Below are 15792 nucleotides of genomic sequence, written 5' to 3'. Positions count from 1 at the left end.
CCAATATATCATCCAAATATCTAAATATATTGTTAATTTTTTGTATCAAATGTTGTGTCGATGGGTCTTTGCTAAAGTTAGTCATAAATTGTAACTCATAACAATACAAAAACAGGTCCGCAATAAGTGGTGCACAGTTAGTCCCCATTGTATTTCCAATAACTTGACGATATACGGAATCTCCAAAACGAACAAAGATGTTTTCAAGTAAAAATTCAAGCGCATATATAGTATCATAGCATGTCCAATTAACATAGTTGTTTGTTTATTGCTACTAAAAATGACCTAAAAGAGATTGAACATATGTACTCGCATTCTGACTTTTTAAATGCCCATTTAATTAGGGATGTGAATTTTGTATTCTTTGACATTATTCTATCCACGTACATTTCCATGATTTTTTTCTAGTAAAATGTGCATTGTTCAAACGAAAAGGGTGTTTTTATTATTGACTTGCTGTTTAAAACTATTATATCTATATCAGATACAAAATTGATGACTTTCAAAGTGAAGAAGCCTTTGTAGTTACTTTACATATCAGTGTTTGCTTTGAAACAAATATGCCATGTGATATGGAGTTTCAAATGTTGAAAGATGTTAAACTGTACAAGCCGGTGTGTGATTTAGACAAGAAATATGCAATAAACAGTGAGTAAAAGGATTTATCATTAAGATTTAAGTGTGATGCATAACCAAAAAAAAACGGTAAGCTAATGATTTACGTTGTTCAAAATGATACAAGTCATTTATTGCATTTTACATATATATTGCTTTGTTTTAAACACCAAATGCAAAGTAGTATGTTAATCTGACTGAATCAGTACAAATCTTTACATTTACCTAAATCAACATTTGCGTTTTATCATCTTCAAACAATCATTTTTCGATTTTCACTACATAAAATCTGCTCAAACTGTATATTATTTTGGTTTTTAAAAATACAAATGTACACTTGCAATCAAATACCCTGGGGATGGTCTTTGTGACTAAAAAGTTTAAATATCAAACATGCACTCACACCACATCTTATATCTAGTATAACGAAAAATTGTCAATTTCTTTTTTAAAGATTTTTCATTGTCTCACTGGCTGGTAAATGAAAATATAGTCGTCGGACAGAAGTTACCAGATTATGCTGTAGACCTGCTGACAGAACAGTTAGGAATAGCTCAGTATCTACATGAAAACCAATGTACAACACGAAATATGAATCATGTTAATAATGTCTGGAATACATCAGGTAATAATAATGGTTACAATGTATAGTTCAGACGTTTTTTATTTTATTTTTTAATTTACCTGGTTGATTGTTTACTGGTACAGCCCAGCAACACTTGTTTGTCTCTGGTATGCTTCTTGAGAATCTCTGAACAGAATGACACATAATACAAGAGATATCCCTGACTGGTCTTCTTTAGACTATGCTCCTCTGAAAATGTTTTTGGGATCTGTGTAAATCCTACCGTCAATCTGTTAAATATCTCAGTCCGTGTGTCAACATGAATTTCAATACGTTAAACGAAAGCTTTTTCTTAAAATCGACAACGCGACGTTCGTGTACAATAGTTTACCAATTATTATCTAAATCGGTCAGCAGATATTAACTAAATTGGTAGGTACCATTACAGACATTACGTAAAAATCACAAAAAAAATAATATTTTCATTTTCGAACCAAGCATATTATCCCAATAGGAACCTTTAAGTAAGTGTATATTAAAGTCATACATGTAAGTAGGTCAGTTGTTTTCCAATCGAAGAGGTTTTACAGCTTTTGATTTTGCCATTTTGGTAAAGTACTGTTTTTTTTTAATTTGATTTTTATATGCATATATTGGCACTTACTGTCTTTTGATAAACACAGGAAAGGAAAATAACCCTTGAAAAATAAGGAACGAACCAAATGTTGGAAAAACAATTCTAAAATATTTTGGCAAAGTTATTAGCAATTCATGTTCATAACTTTTTTTTTACACTTGATAACATAACCTGTTCGATTTTGTACATGGATTATCCAATAATTATAATTAAAAGTTAAACAGTTGTAAATACACTCATCATAAATACATTTGTACACCAGAGGCGTATTTATTACAAAAAAAGACTCCTCGCTCGAATTCGAAAAGGCCAAGTATTTCACAAATTTAAAAAGCATTGATGAACCGATTTGTGGGTTTTGTCAAAAACGACTAACGTGATGATTTATGGGGTCAAAAGTCCTAACCATAATTAACAAAAGGATTAATCAACTACGAATCCTACCATTATTTCATAATGAGATCAAGTGAAGTTAAATTTAAATGAAAAAAGCGGGTTATAAAGTGAAATACGCGAATGAAATATAATCAACTGTAATACAAATATATCTAGGATGTACACCTTTTTCATAATAAGATATAATGTTTTACATTGAATATCTATTTCTAATTATTAGCTTTTACTTGTATTTTATTATCAAAATATGGTTATCTGATTAAACTTCATGTATTATGAAAATATAATGACAGGTTTATCGTTCTTGAAGCTCTTAATTATATTAGAAATGATTTGCAAAGTTTCCATTTTCGTAGGTTGTAAGAAAACATTGATCCTGCCCAAACTATCCAGAAACATTGCATGTGGACTACCAGAATACTGTACTGGAGCAACTTGTTGTGTAAACCTACCACTGTTAGGGAGATCCGTTGAAGTTTTTGTCCTTCTTGATGTATGTAAATATAAGATAACCACAGGGATAGAGATGATGATTCAAGAGATATCTCTCTTTGACTACATTTACAACACCTGGCAAAATGTGACATTGGGAAATATGGTCAGATTAGGGTGAGTATATATATATACGCTGCAGTGCAGGCGATTTGGTGTCACGATATCACAGTAGCATGGGTTCGAATCCCGGCGAGGGAAGAACCAAAAATTTGCGAAAGCACATTTACAGATCTAACATTGTTTGGTTGATGTTTAGACGAGTTGTTTATATATATATAGTGTCTAAAAATAGCAACAATCAACATTCAATCTATCTTGGTGTGGATCAGTTTGTAAATAAACTGATGCAGTTACTAAATTAAATTATATAAGTGTCTAAGAATGTAACTTTAACACACTAATGAGTGTAATAAAATTAGGTGTTATATTTTATATATTATTCACGCAATATTAATATTTCGCTAAACAAATTAGCTTCATCGGGCGTGTGCATCTATCTAAAGATATAATCATCATGATGAACCTTGTGTTACAATGACGTTTACTATTGTCTGTTGTATTTAAAACAGGTATAAAATAGAGGAATTGTCTGCAGAAAAGATGTTTCTTTTTGATGTGAAGATAGATATTTGCTTTGAGACCACTGGGGATTGTAGGTATTCCTACATCATATTTGAAAAAACAAAGTTACCAAGACAACCATGTGATTGGAGTGGTGGATATGCAATACCTGGTTAGCAAAGTTGAATGTATAAAATTACTATATATATATAATAAGCCTTATTCTGATAAAGATAAGGTAATGAAATTAAAACTAGTGTGTCCAAACTATGACTTTTTTAACATGTTGCATATTTAAAACATAATTTAATATTTTATCACAGCTAATAAGAAAAAAATCCTTTACGATAGTGTGTTCAATTCCTCAAAAGTCAGTATCATTGTTACACAGATGAATCAACATAGGTGCATAACATTTGTTTCTGGATATTAAATCAAATGCACATACTTTAATGTTGTCTTTTCTATTCGTTTGATGTGTTTGAACTTTTGATTTTGCCGTTTGATTTGGGACTTTCCTTTTGAACTATCCTCGGAGTTCAGTATTTTTGTGTTTTTACTATTTACTGCATTGATTGTAAGTATTCATCTCCACCAATAGCATTTCAATGAAAATTCGGTAAGAGCTCAAATTTGTTTCTTCAGAACAATCTGTTCAACCAATCAAATTGTTTACAAAAGGTATGTCTCACACAGTTATTACCCATTATTTTATATAATATTGATCAGTTTTTGATAACACATCCAAGGGAAAGTATGCTAAAAAGATTTAAAAATTAAAAAAAAAAAAATAATAGAAACAATAAACATGATGTATTGCAGCTAACTTGATCAGAAAAATTATAAAAATATCTTGTTTTTATATATTTTTACATAATTGGAAGAATTGATAATATCAATTATTAACAGTGATGATACATGTTTAGTAATTGGTTTATTTTAGGTTTCAACTTGAATCAATGGTTCAATGATAAGAATTTACCTTCAACAACAACAGAATTGAACAGTTTGATGGCCTCACATCTTTTAGAAGATCTTGGTATAGCTGACTATATGCTGTATCCTTCCTGTGATTTTAATACCTTTCAGGCCAAGCAACATGACAGTCGTGGGTGGAAATCAGGTACTTTGTGTATTCCAAACACGTCACAGCAAATATAAGTAAAAAAAGAAAAGAAATTGTTTAATAATGCCAGAATTGAATTTATGTCATTATCTTAAATGTGATATTTGTAAACAAAATGATTGATTTGAAAATTTAAAAATAATTGATTCAAGCTATACTTTATTGTTGTTTTAACATGGGTAGGCATTACATTTGTGATTATTTTTACCGGATAGTGAGGGCTAAAACAACACAAATATAATGCTTACTCATGTTAAAACTACAAGAAAGTATTGATTGCATCGTTTATATCGATCCGTATTGGGACAATTAAGATGATTTTTATGTGTGGTGTGTTTAATTGTAGAGTTTTTGAGTAGGTTATTCCATGGGCCTTCCTTTTTTACGAGCAAATGACTGGCGATTTTTTTTAGATGGAGAGGTTTTGATCAGTCAACATGAAGTTGTCGTATCTAGGTCAAATATGTCAATTGCGAATTATAACACATAGCAGTCATAATTAATGTATTACTAAACAACATGTCCATCAGTGGATAGTTTAAAAGTGTGAAAAGTTAATAAATGTATCAAATGCATGCCAGTTTGATAAAATTCATTGTTCTGCAGTATTCAACATATATATGTGTATACACATTTTATAGGATTTCGGAAATGGATTTTACGAGGCGAAAGAAGCACGCCATACATGTATTAGAATCGGGAATAAATCATATTTAAAAAATAAATACAACCTAAACTTTATCTTTATTGTACGAAATGAACAATGTTAGTTTATATTGCAGATTGCAGCTCTGAGATTGATTTGCAACTTCTACCGAAAGAAGTGGTGTGTCATCTCAACTCTACATGTACAGGAATAAATTGCTGTGTGAATATCAAATTGCTACAAAAAAAAATAAATGTTTACATTGATATAGATTCCTGCAACTACCATATCAATATTGGCATAGAGAAATATCAATTTCGATTTTCTTTTGGAGATTTTCAGTTTGGCGTTCAAAAAAATATTCACATTTCAAAGGTCATTGAAATAATGTAAGTAGTTGTATAATTTAAATTTGAAGGTGTATAATTTCAAAACTTAATTATAATCATTAACACTCCAAATGGCATGCTCGTGTGAAGTTTGGACAAATATTATAAGGTTTTGGCCGTTCGTCTACAATGAAAACAGAAATTGTAAATTACAACTTGAACATTTTGAAGATAAAATCACATTTGATCTCAACAAATACCAATTGAATGACATATTCATTTGCTTTCTTTAATAAGTTTAATAGATATAGGAAGATGTGCCGTGTGAGTGCCAATGAGACAACTCTCCATTTTGATCGGTTTTTTTTTACCATTTATCAATAATAATTGTGCCTTTTCTTGAGGAAAACAAATATATAATTTCAAGGATGTTCGTGCCTCTTGGTTCCTAATATTCGGAATCCTCTGGTCTTATCCATATAGTGCCTTTAATAGATTAACTGGCTAACATTTACTTTTCATTTAGTAACATTTAACATTTGATTCATAAAGCCATGTTTGAAAATCTTGTTAAATTCTTGTTATTTGTTCATTGTTTTAAAAAAAGTATACATGTTTAATGTTTGGAAAATCTGTAGAGAATCATGTCTCACAAATTTTCAAGGACCTATATCTCGAAAACAAGACTACATTTTTTTCTCTCCTGTTTTAGTTTCTTCATTCATATGTTGTCAATTTATATCAGTCTTTTTAAAAGGTTATTATGTTGAATCATCGTAGCTAACATCATTAATCTCTGGTTCTGCTTTGTGTAGTGATTTTTTTTTGAACGAATTTGATTGCGGAAAATGGTTGTATAATGTTATAAACATTGGTAACCAATTTAGACACTTATGAGCCTTCAGATGACATTAGTTCATTGTAAACGAGATTCAGATCAGTCAAAGAGTCAATGCAAAATGATAAGTTTATAAACTAAAAACATTTAAATTTGATTTCAAACTGCTGCAATATTTCAAGAGAAAAAAGGTCTTATCTATCCATATCATCAATCAGCATAAACAATACTGAAATGGAACATCCAATTAAGTTTCAGAGATCATTGCAGTGATGTGAAGCTTATAGTTTGTATCAATCTTGTAAAATATCTGTCTGAAGGTCCATTACACTTCAAGATACTTTACTTTCTGATATGCTAAGCAGTTGCATAAAACTGGTACTGTTTTATGTCATTGGTTTTAATTTAAAAAAAGGAAGGGGAAACAATTAATCTTCACGTCTCTCATAAGAATGTTTCTTTTAAAGTGTAATTCATGAATGTGCTCATTTCAGTTATAAAGTTACAGACTTTCCTGAAGAATCAGTTTATTTCATTGATTTTAAGATAAAGATTTGTTTCAACGACAAAGGACGTTGTGTGATAGATACAGATGTACTTCATAATTCTAAAGTTCCAAAGAAAAAATGTGACTGGAACAAAGGATACAAAAATAAAGGTACTATTCTTTAATGTAATTGAATTATACATTGAACGTTGTACTCTATGGGTAAGCTTGCTATAAAACCAAGTTAAACCCACAATTTCTTTACATAAGGAAATGACTGTACCAAATCAAAAATGAAACAGAGACAGGGAATGTCCTTTCGTCTCATGTGTTTAAGCGTTTCATTTTGCCATTTTTTGAAGCACTCCCCGTTTTTTACTTTTCTTCAGAGTAAGATTTTTTGTTGTGTGTATGCCACACCTACGATAGTAGAGAGGCATTATGTTTTCTGGTCTGTGCCTCCATCCGTCTGTCCTTTCGTTCGTCCCGATGCAGGTTAAGGTTTTCAGTCAAGAAAGTTTTTGATGAAATTGAAGTCCAAATTAAAGTTTGACCCCAATTTCACGGTCCAGTGAATATGGAAAATGATAGTGCTAGCGGGGCATCCGTGTACTATGGACACATTTTTGTTACTTTTTAACATTTCTATGATCCCATTAGTAGTTAATTACGGTAACTGATATTATATGTTCGATTACCATTCAGGAATCGAAACATATGTTTTTATATTCTAGTAAAAGTTGGTGTTATACTGTACCATAGTAAAAGCTGGGGACAAATATTTATGAAAATGAAGTTGATCAATACTATATATCTTGTGTTGACATTGTCAAGATTAACACTCATGTTGTATGTTTGTATCATTAAGTTTACATCATATGATCTATTTCCATAAACTGTGGAACTACATTTTGTACTTTGATAATCTCATATTAAAATTCTCACTTTAAGAACTGAACATTGTTCATGGATTAACCCCATTCTGAACAAATTAATAAAATTATGTTGTGTTTCTTTCTTAGCATCAATCATTCTCTGATCATTTGAGGGTTAGAAATTTTTGTTCCATAAGCATCACATATGTGTTTTCAAAAGATCGATTATGCGGTGGACTGTCATCGTTTTCACCGCAATAATAACATATGGTTCCGTTTATCGATCTTGTACGCATATTAACGTCATATGCATGTGATATTTGTTCCTAAAAGTTATTACCCATCCATCTATCATACTAATTTATAGAATATAAATAACAAAAAGTACAATCTGCAAATGTAGGTTGGTCATTAGAAAACTGGTACAACGACCAAGGGATAGAATTAATGAAGAAGTTGGCACCTGAAACCTCACTACTCTTGCTTGATAAACTTGGAATAGCTGAATTCTTGTTGAAAGACCAATGTGATAGACATGACCATTTTTCTGTATATGCCTCACAGTTTGAAGGATGGACAACAAGTAAGTTTATACTATAGATTATAAATTACATGAGATGGGTAATTGAATTAACTTTGTTGTGATGTTGAATCTAGTATGCGAAAGTGATAATCAATCAAGCTTGACAATTTTGTCACACTTCAGTCATTCCATTCAAATTGACACTTGTACCTCAAATTCATTTGGTTTTAATTTATTAAATGTTCCAATATGTATATTAATATAGGGATATGTGATATGCATGCTAATTGGAAAACTCTCGATCCATGTCACAAAATGTAAAGTAAACCGTTATAGGTTTGATAACTCATGTCTTTTTCATCAAATGTCTATGTTTTCTTCTTTACTTGTTAAAGTTAATAAACTTTTGTTATAATTACATTATTTTCATATTTTGAACTATTCAAGTCACATGCCATTAGTTCCTATGAAAAACAGCTTGAAGTTCAAATGCTGTTCCCTTTGAAAAATATGTTTTACATGTGATGAGGTATGGAGAATTCTACAAGAAATATTGGCTCTTATTTGGCTGTAAGCATGTACAACAAATATACCTCTTTGATTTTTTTTAGATTGCAGATCAAGATCAGTGGAGTTATTGCCTTTGGATGATTCAGTAATAACATGCTACCTTGACGAAACATGTTTAAGTTTACAGTGCTGTAGGGAATCAGATTTTATCAGCAAATCATTTCATGTCAGAGTAGAAATTGACCCCTGTAACTACCTAGTGACCCTTCAAATAGAAAGACTTATTATTAATAAAACACTAAATGATTACGAATGGGGTAGATGGACAAATGTCGATTTGTATGGTGTCATTAGATTCAGGTAAATACTATTACTATTGGGATTAAGGAAATAAAACAAAAATGAAGAAGTCTTTTACAGGAATGGGCTACAAAATAAACACACACTTTACCTAATAAATGTATATGCACTCATTATAATATACCAGGTGGCACAGTTAAAGAGTTGCAGGAATAATGTCAGAAAAGGCAATAAATAAATATACGAAGGAGTTTTTCAACAAGACATTTAAATGAATAATATTTGAAAGTAAATTGTTATTTTATAATTAATGTGATGACTGTTTTCATTTTTGTATAGGCTTAGGTTATATGATTTGTATGCAGACCAAAAGTATTTGATCTCATTAATCATGAAGATATGTTGGGATCCTACGAAATGTGAAGATCACAATATTTTTACAAATGCAGTTTTTCCAAAACCAAAATGCGACTCGAATACAGATTTTAAAGCGAAAGGTATTATCTTTTAATACTATTGTAAAAAATGTAAGACTCTAAAGATATTGTACACGTTTTGAAAAATCACATAAATGAAATATGTTCAAAAAATTAACGTTTGGGTCGTTTAAACAATCTGTTCCCGGTTTGACCAAAATGATTATGTCAAAAACAAATCCTCTGGCATATTAATTTGCTTAAATTTTTATTTATACATTTGTACATCTACCTAAATTTTGTATAAGTACACTGATTTTCAAACTTACTGGTCAAGTGCCATCAACCTTTGGTCAGAGGTCTGAAGAAATGATATCACACATTTATTAGTACATAGGGTTTATGATTTACAAGTAATTCATAGAATGTTTCCTTTTGAATAATACCTATCATACGGTTTGTACTAAAATGATCAACATGATCTGCTTACCTTTACCAGACACATGAAATCACTCCTAATATCGTGTGGTCAGTCTGTAGTTTTTCATGTTGGGAATGAGTGCTGTTGTTTTCTTTTTTCGTTTGCCAGACATTATCATCCTTTTTTTTAACTTATGTGTAAGAATTTCATTAGGTATTTTTGTATTTACTTGTATTGATTTAAGATTAGACATGTTAGAATATTAGTAATATAACTGTCAAATGTATGCGTTTTGTTCTTAATTACGTGTTCGGCGATTCGAATACTTCAATTACTTTTGCAACTCTAGTAACAGTCAAACCTTCCCTGTTACGTTATGTTTGTAGAAAATTAATACGAATATGTATAATTCACAAGATATTAATTGGTTTTCCAAGAACATTTTGTAGTTCAATATTCATTATAGTCTGAACTCAAGAAACTTGACAGTAGTCATTTTAATTTTCAGAATGTATTGTTGATAATCTGTCAATTTCATTTGTTTATATCTTGTAGACTTTTCACTGCAGCCTTACATGCGAGATAAAGGATTAACAACACTTACAGAACTGGAAAAGTCTAGAGTCCTAGAGATATTTGGAATTTCTATATATTTAAAATCAAAAGAGTGTAAACAAATTTATACACTTCAACAAAGACATGATGGTTTAATAAATAGTTAAGTGTGTTTACATTTACAGATGTATCTTTAAATCATGTGTTATGCATACATTTTTCACAGCATAGATGATGTTAAACGAGTAAAAGAGAAAATTGTGATGAATTTTATTGATTTAGATTTAATCACTTGCAAAGACTTTAAACTGTAATCTCTTTCATATCAGTTAACACAAGATAATATTAATAATAAATGCCGCATCATACTAGTCAAATTTAGCAATACTAAGTTGTATTACAGTTGCAAAAGATTTATAACTTAGATCACAATTGGATTAGTATGATTGCTGCCATGGCACCTATTTGTATCAAAACATCTACCAGCAAGGATGCAACAGGATATACATTTTAATACTCTTCTTTAATAGTATAATTACTCAACCAGTGTGAACACGACACAAAGTTGTTTCATGTAATCTACTTTCAGAGTAGAGCGTGTTATCATGATACATCGTTTTTTCCGCGCATTTTTTCTTCTTCTCATAATTCAGCATTTAGAGATCAACAAAATATGAGCTAATACAAATTTCAAACGAGGGTTTTTACTGTGGCGGCAGGTGGAAAATCATATTTACTTTTTTATAATTCATTAGATTTTTGCAATCTGTAGAAGATATAATATTAAGATTTCTAGTCAGTTAAATGTATTTCCTTTGCACAGATATGCCGATTACAACCCCTGTCAATTAACGACTTACTTTTACATCAGCTGTTATGAGTATGTGAATATTGATTAGTTTCTGAAAATCACTGAAAGTAATAAAACACTTAAACAGATATCTCAGACAATTCATTTTAGGTACCGTTCAAGTGTAGTAACTTTTATATTGATTGACATAATGATTTTGAAAATTTCCTTAATAATTGGAAACTGGGTAGAAAACTGTATGGGCAACTTTGCAATTTTTCGTACACCTTCTTTGTTCAAATGTATCACCCATGACCGATAATGTGACGTGTGACTCGTATGTCTATTTGTTTAACATAACATATGTACGGGCATTTTAATTGTAAAAAGTTTTAAATTTCAGACTGTTCTTCGGAAGTACGTTTTTTAGACAATATTTCATCATTTGCTGAATGCAGAATTCCAGAGAAATGTACTGCAATAGACTGCTGTTTAACACTGCCTTATCTTGGGAGGAATATTAACTTCGTCATAGATTTGGATTTTTGTGGCTTTAGACTTATGGTAGAGGTAGAAAAAATTTCTTTGAACTTTTCATTGTTGGAGTACGAATGGGGAAAGTTGCAGAGTTTATCTTTATATGGTGTCTTTAATGTAAAGTAAGTATAATACGGTAAGGTGAAATCAAGTGTTTTTAAATATGTAATAGTCTATGTATCAACCTTTTATGTAGCACCAAACTTCAACCCCACCCTCCCCACATAAACACACTCTTTGTCGGCCCACCCTTCCATAAACGTCTACCTTTGTCCTCCTTTTTCATGAAACCGGTTGGAAAGGTTTGTAAAGATTTTATATGGAAATAAAATATTTGTCATCATTTGTTGTTTGATTGTCAGGCGTTTTTTTTTAAAGTTATAACGTTTGCCCACCTGTTCTGTTGAAACTCAGATATTACACAATTATTAAGCAACAAAGGACATTGAACAGTGGTCACAAAAGTATTCATTCGTTACTTGTGTAAGTGCTGAAACAGCATGAAGTAAATGTAAAAAGAAATAAATTTCACTTACAACACAAAAAGTAATAACGAGATGTGCACTTTCAACACCATATATGAATTAGTTCTATTACGGGAACAAGGGGTCGATGAAGTTGTGTCGCCTATATTTGTTCTTAATAGTAAGTGCACTTATAAAGATGGCAATCTGGTTTCTTCACATTCTGCATACGTTCTGTTCTATCCACTACAATCTTCTTTTTTCTTATCTCTAAAGAACTGTTTATTTGTTCCAGTTTTACCATTGAGGATTTGAGCAGTGAAAATGTTGCCGTATTTTGTGTAAATATATCAGTCTGTTTTGGGGCATTTGAACAATGTGAATTTAGTTTGATGCTGTTGAAAGAGGCGAGACTTGCAAAACCTTCGTGTGACCTTGATAAGAGTTTTACAGTAAAAGGTAAATTTTCTTATAAAGTAATAGAAATTTAGAATATATTGAAAACAAATTTACAGTTATTAATATGTCTTAATTGATACTTAGATCATTATTTTTACTTTGTATGATGAACTTGATTAATTGAATAATGTTAAAAAAAATGTATTGAGTCTTTTTGTTCAACTCAAGTTGGCTTATTGTGGGAATTTTAATGCAACAAATATTTATGCATGTGGATAGCTACAGTACAATTTAATACTTTTAACAGCCCATGGTCTGTATTGTACCTTATAAAAACTATGATGATGCAAAAATTTTACCATTGTTTACCAGAACTAGAAATTGAAGAGACACGGTTTCCTCCGCCTCATTTTTAGACTTATAAATGTAATTCAAATTTGACATACACAGTCAACTCAGTACCAGAATCTATGACAAACGAGACGATTTTAATTTTAAAATTATCAATTTCCCCACCTTAGTAGCGATATACGTTCCATTTGTTGTTTTATAGTCTTTAAGATGATAACACAATGTTGACTGTTGTACCCCTATTTTTGACATTTTTACTTATTATGTCTGTTTGTTTTGTTCACCACGTTGACAATGCAATGGACGTCGATGCGACTGTTATACAAATGAGAGGTTTAGCTAGCTATAAAACCAGATTCAATCCACCATTTTCTACAGAAGAAAATGTCTGTACCAAGTCAGGAATATGACAGTTGTTATCCATTCGTTTGATGTGTTTGAACTATTGATTTTGCCATTTGACTTTCTTTTTTGAATTTTCCTCGGAGTTCAGTATTTTTGTGTTTTTACTTTTTATCTAAAATTCTCCTACAGACATATGATTTTTAAATATTATTTTCAGACTTTTCTTTGAGATCATATTTAGCTGACATTGGTTTAAATGGATCACTCCTACCTTTGGCACAATATACAGTATCAGAATTATTACACTATCTAGATATAGCTCAGTTTCTCTTTCAAGACCAGTGTAATCAGCAAGAACTACCATTTTTTCCAAACAAAAACGGATGGAACAAAGGTAAATTATGTATTTAATATATTTTCAAGATCAAAAGTTAATTATTTTATTCAATTAATTGTCACATGCGGAACACGGTCTGCATGCCGTTTAGATCACATGAGATCCGTTTTTTTATGAGGTTCAGATTAAATATTTGTTGTCTTTGTTGTTGTTTTTTAAGGTCTTCTTTGCCATTGCTTTTTCGGTTTATTTTAATCCTATGAGCTTATATATCACGTTAGCTTATTCCTCTCTGCTTCTGAATAAGAATTTGATATTAATGGGACCAATAAACTCATCATATATATACCAGGATTAACAGTTGTTAGATTCATTCTGAAATGACAAAATTAACAGGATTTATGATACTTCGATAGTTATATTTACTTAAAAGCAGGATGCTGTATCTACGAAACATGCCGATTTTTATGCCCCACCTAAGATAGTAGAGGGGCATTATGTTTTCTGGTCTGTGCGTCCGTTTGTCTGTCTGTTCGTTCGTCCGTCCGTCCGTCTGTCCGTCTGTCCCGCTTCAGGTTAAAGTTTTTGGTCAAGGTAGTTTTTGATGAAGTTGAAGTCCAATCAACTTGAACCTTAGTACACATGTTCCTTATGATATGATCTTTCTAATTTTAAAGCCAAATTGAACTTTTGACCACAATTTCACGGTCCAATGAACATAGAAAATGAAAGTGCATGTTTCAGGTTAAAGTTTTTGGTCAAAGTAGTTTTTGATGAAGTTGAAGCCCAATCAACTTGAAACTGAGTGCACATGTTTTCTATGATATTATCTTTCTAATTCTAATGCCTAATTATATTTTATGGTCCATGTGCGAGTGGGGAATCCGTGTACTTTGGACACATTCTTGTTACATTAAGTTATAATATTCATGCTTCGAATAGGGAGCGGTACAATGTTTTATAGTACTATAGTACTATTGCTCTAAAGAAGATGGAAAACTGTTTAGTCCAGTATGTTTGATAATGCAACTTTCTTTGACTTTTCTAATGAACAATATATTAAAGCATTGTAAAATAATTAATAATCGGTCTGCATTTTGACATGTTATGCATTATGAAGTGTTTTCAAAGTATTTGCTTTACTGAAACCTTATAACATCTTATACTAAATGACAATTAATAAAGAGTCTTTCATATTTTTCTAATGATCTAAAATCGTACTAGATGTACCCTGCAATTCCATATCAACAATTAAATGACTTAAGTGTACTGCGTGACATGTTTTCACATAAACTGCCATCCAACTTTCTGTTTACTGATTTTTTAAACCGGGAGTATCATAACTTATTGATAACTCAGTTAACTCAGTATGTTGTTACCTTTTATTATAAACTGTTTTGGTTCTCTTGTACAATTTTTCTTTTTAACTGTGGTCTGTTTTTATTATTCATCTTATAAATAAGTTTTCTCTCTTCTGAAACATCTACAGGTCACAATTATCAATGATAGGGTAAGAATCGTACTTCCATATAACCAAAAAAAAAATTCTATATTGGATATTTCTTTCTTTTATAGGTTGTCCAAAACGGTTGAGCCTTCCACCACTTCATAATACAACGAGATGTCATTTATATGATTTTTGTACTGGTGTTACTTGTTGCACAGATGTCAAAATACTAGGAAGGAGCCTCACAACTTACATAAAGCTAGATCCTTGTAATCGAAAACTCTATGTAGGAATAGAAAAAATGAATGTTACTATAAATTTGTTAGACTATCAATTTGGGAAACCAGAACATATGAAGTTAAATGGTCTTGTTCATATAGAGTAAGTAGGCATTGATATATATCTATAACATTGTAATTTGCGATCATTGAAGTAGTTTATAAAGTTCATATGTCAGTAAGAGTTTTTCTAATAAATGCCAAAAACTTTGTTACAAATAATATTTTTAAGCAGTGCATGTAAATCATATGCATTTGTAATAGTTATTTCAGTTAGCCATTTGCTACCTGTTACAGTATACAGTATCCCTTTTAAAGGTTGCTTCGCTACTAACTTTAGGTGTTGACATTAATAGTCTGTATACATTTTGCTAAAGATTAAAGGCAAAAAACTTATTTTAGCCAAAAAATTAACAATGTAAATACATTTAATAATTTTATAACACCCCTTTGTTTTTACCAGAATTTAGTAGAAATGGTAAATCAACAGCCATACAGGCATTTTGATTTTAAAATATTCGAGATTTACCATAAATGTTGAAAATGCAT

Source organism: Mytilus trossulus, chromosome 9, assembly GCF_036588685.1.
Source record: "Mytilus trossulus isolate FHL-02 chromosome 9, PNRI_Mtr1.1.1.hap1, whole genome shotgun sequence".
NCBI classification, from domain to species: domain Eukaryota; kingdom Metazoa; phylum Mollusca; class Bivalvia; order Mytilida; family Mytilidae; genus Mytilus; species Mytilus trossulus.
The sequence above is the reverse complement of the archived record's forward strand: the minus strand, read 5'-3'. Positions refer to the sequence as shown.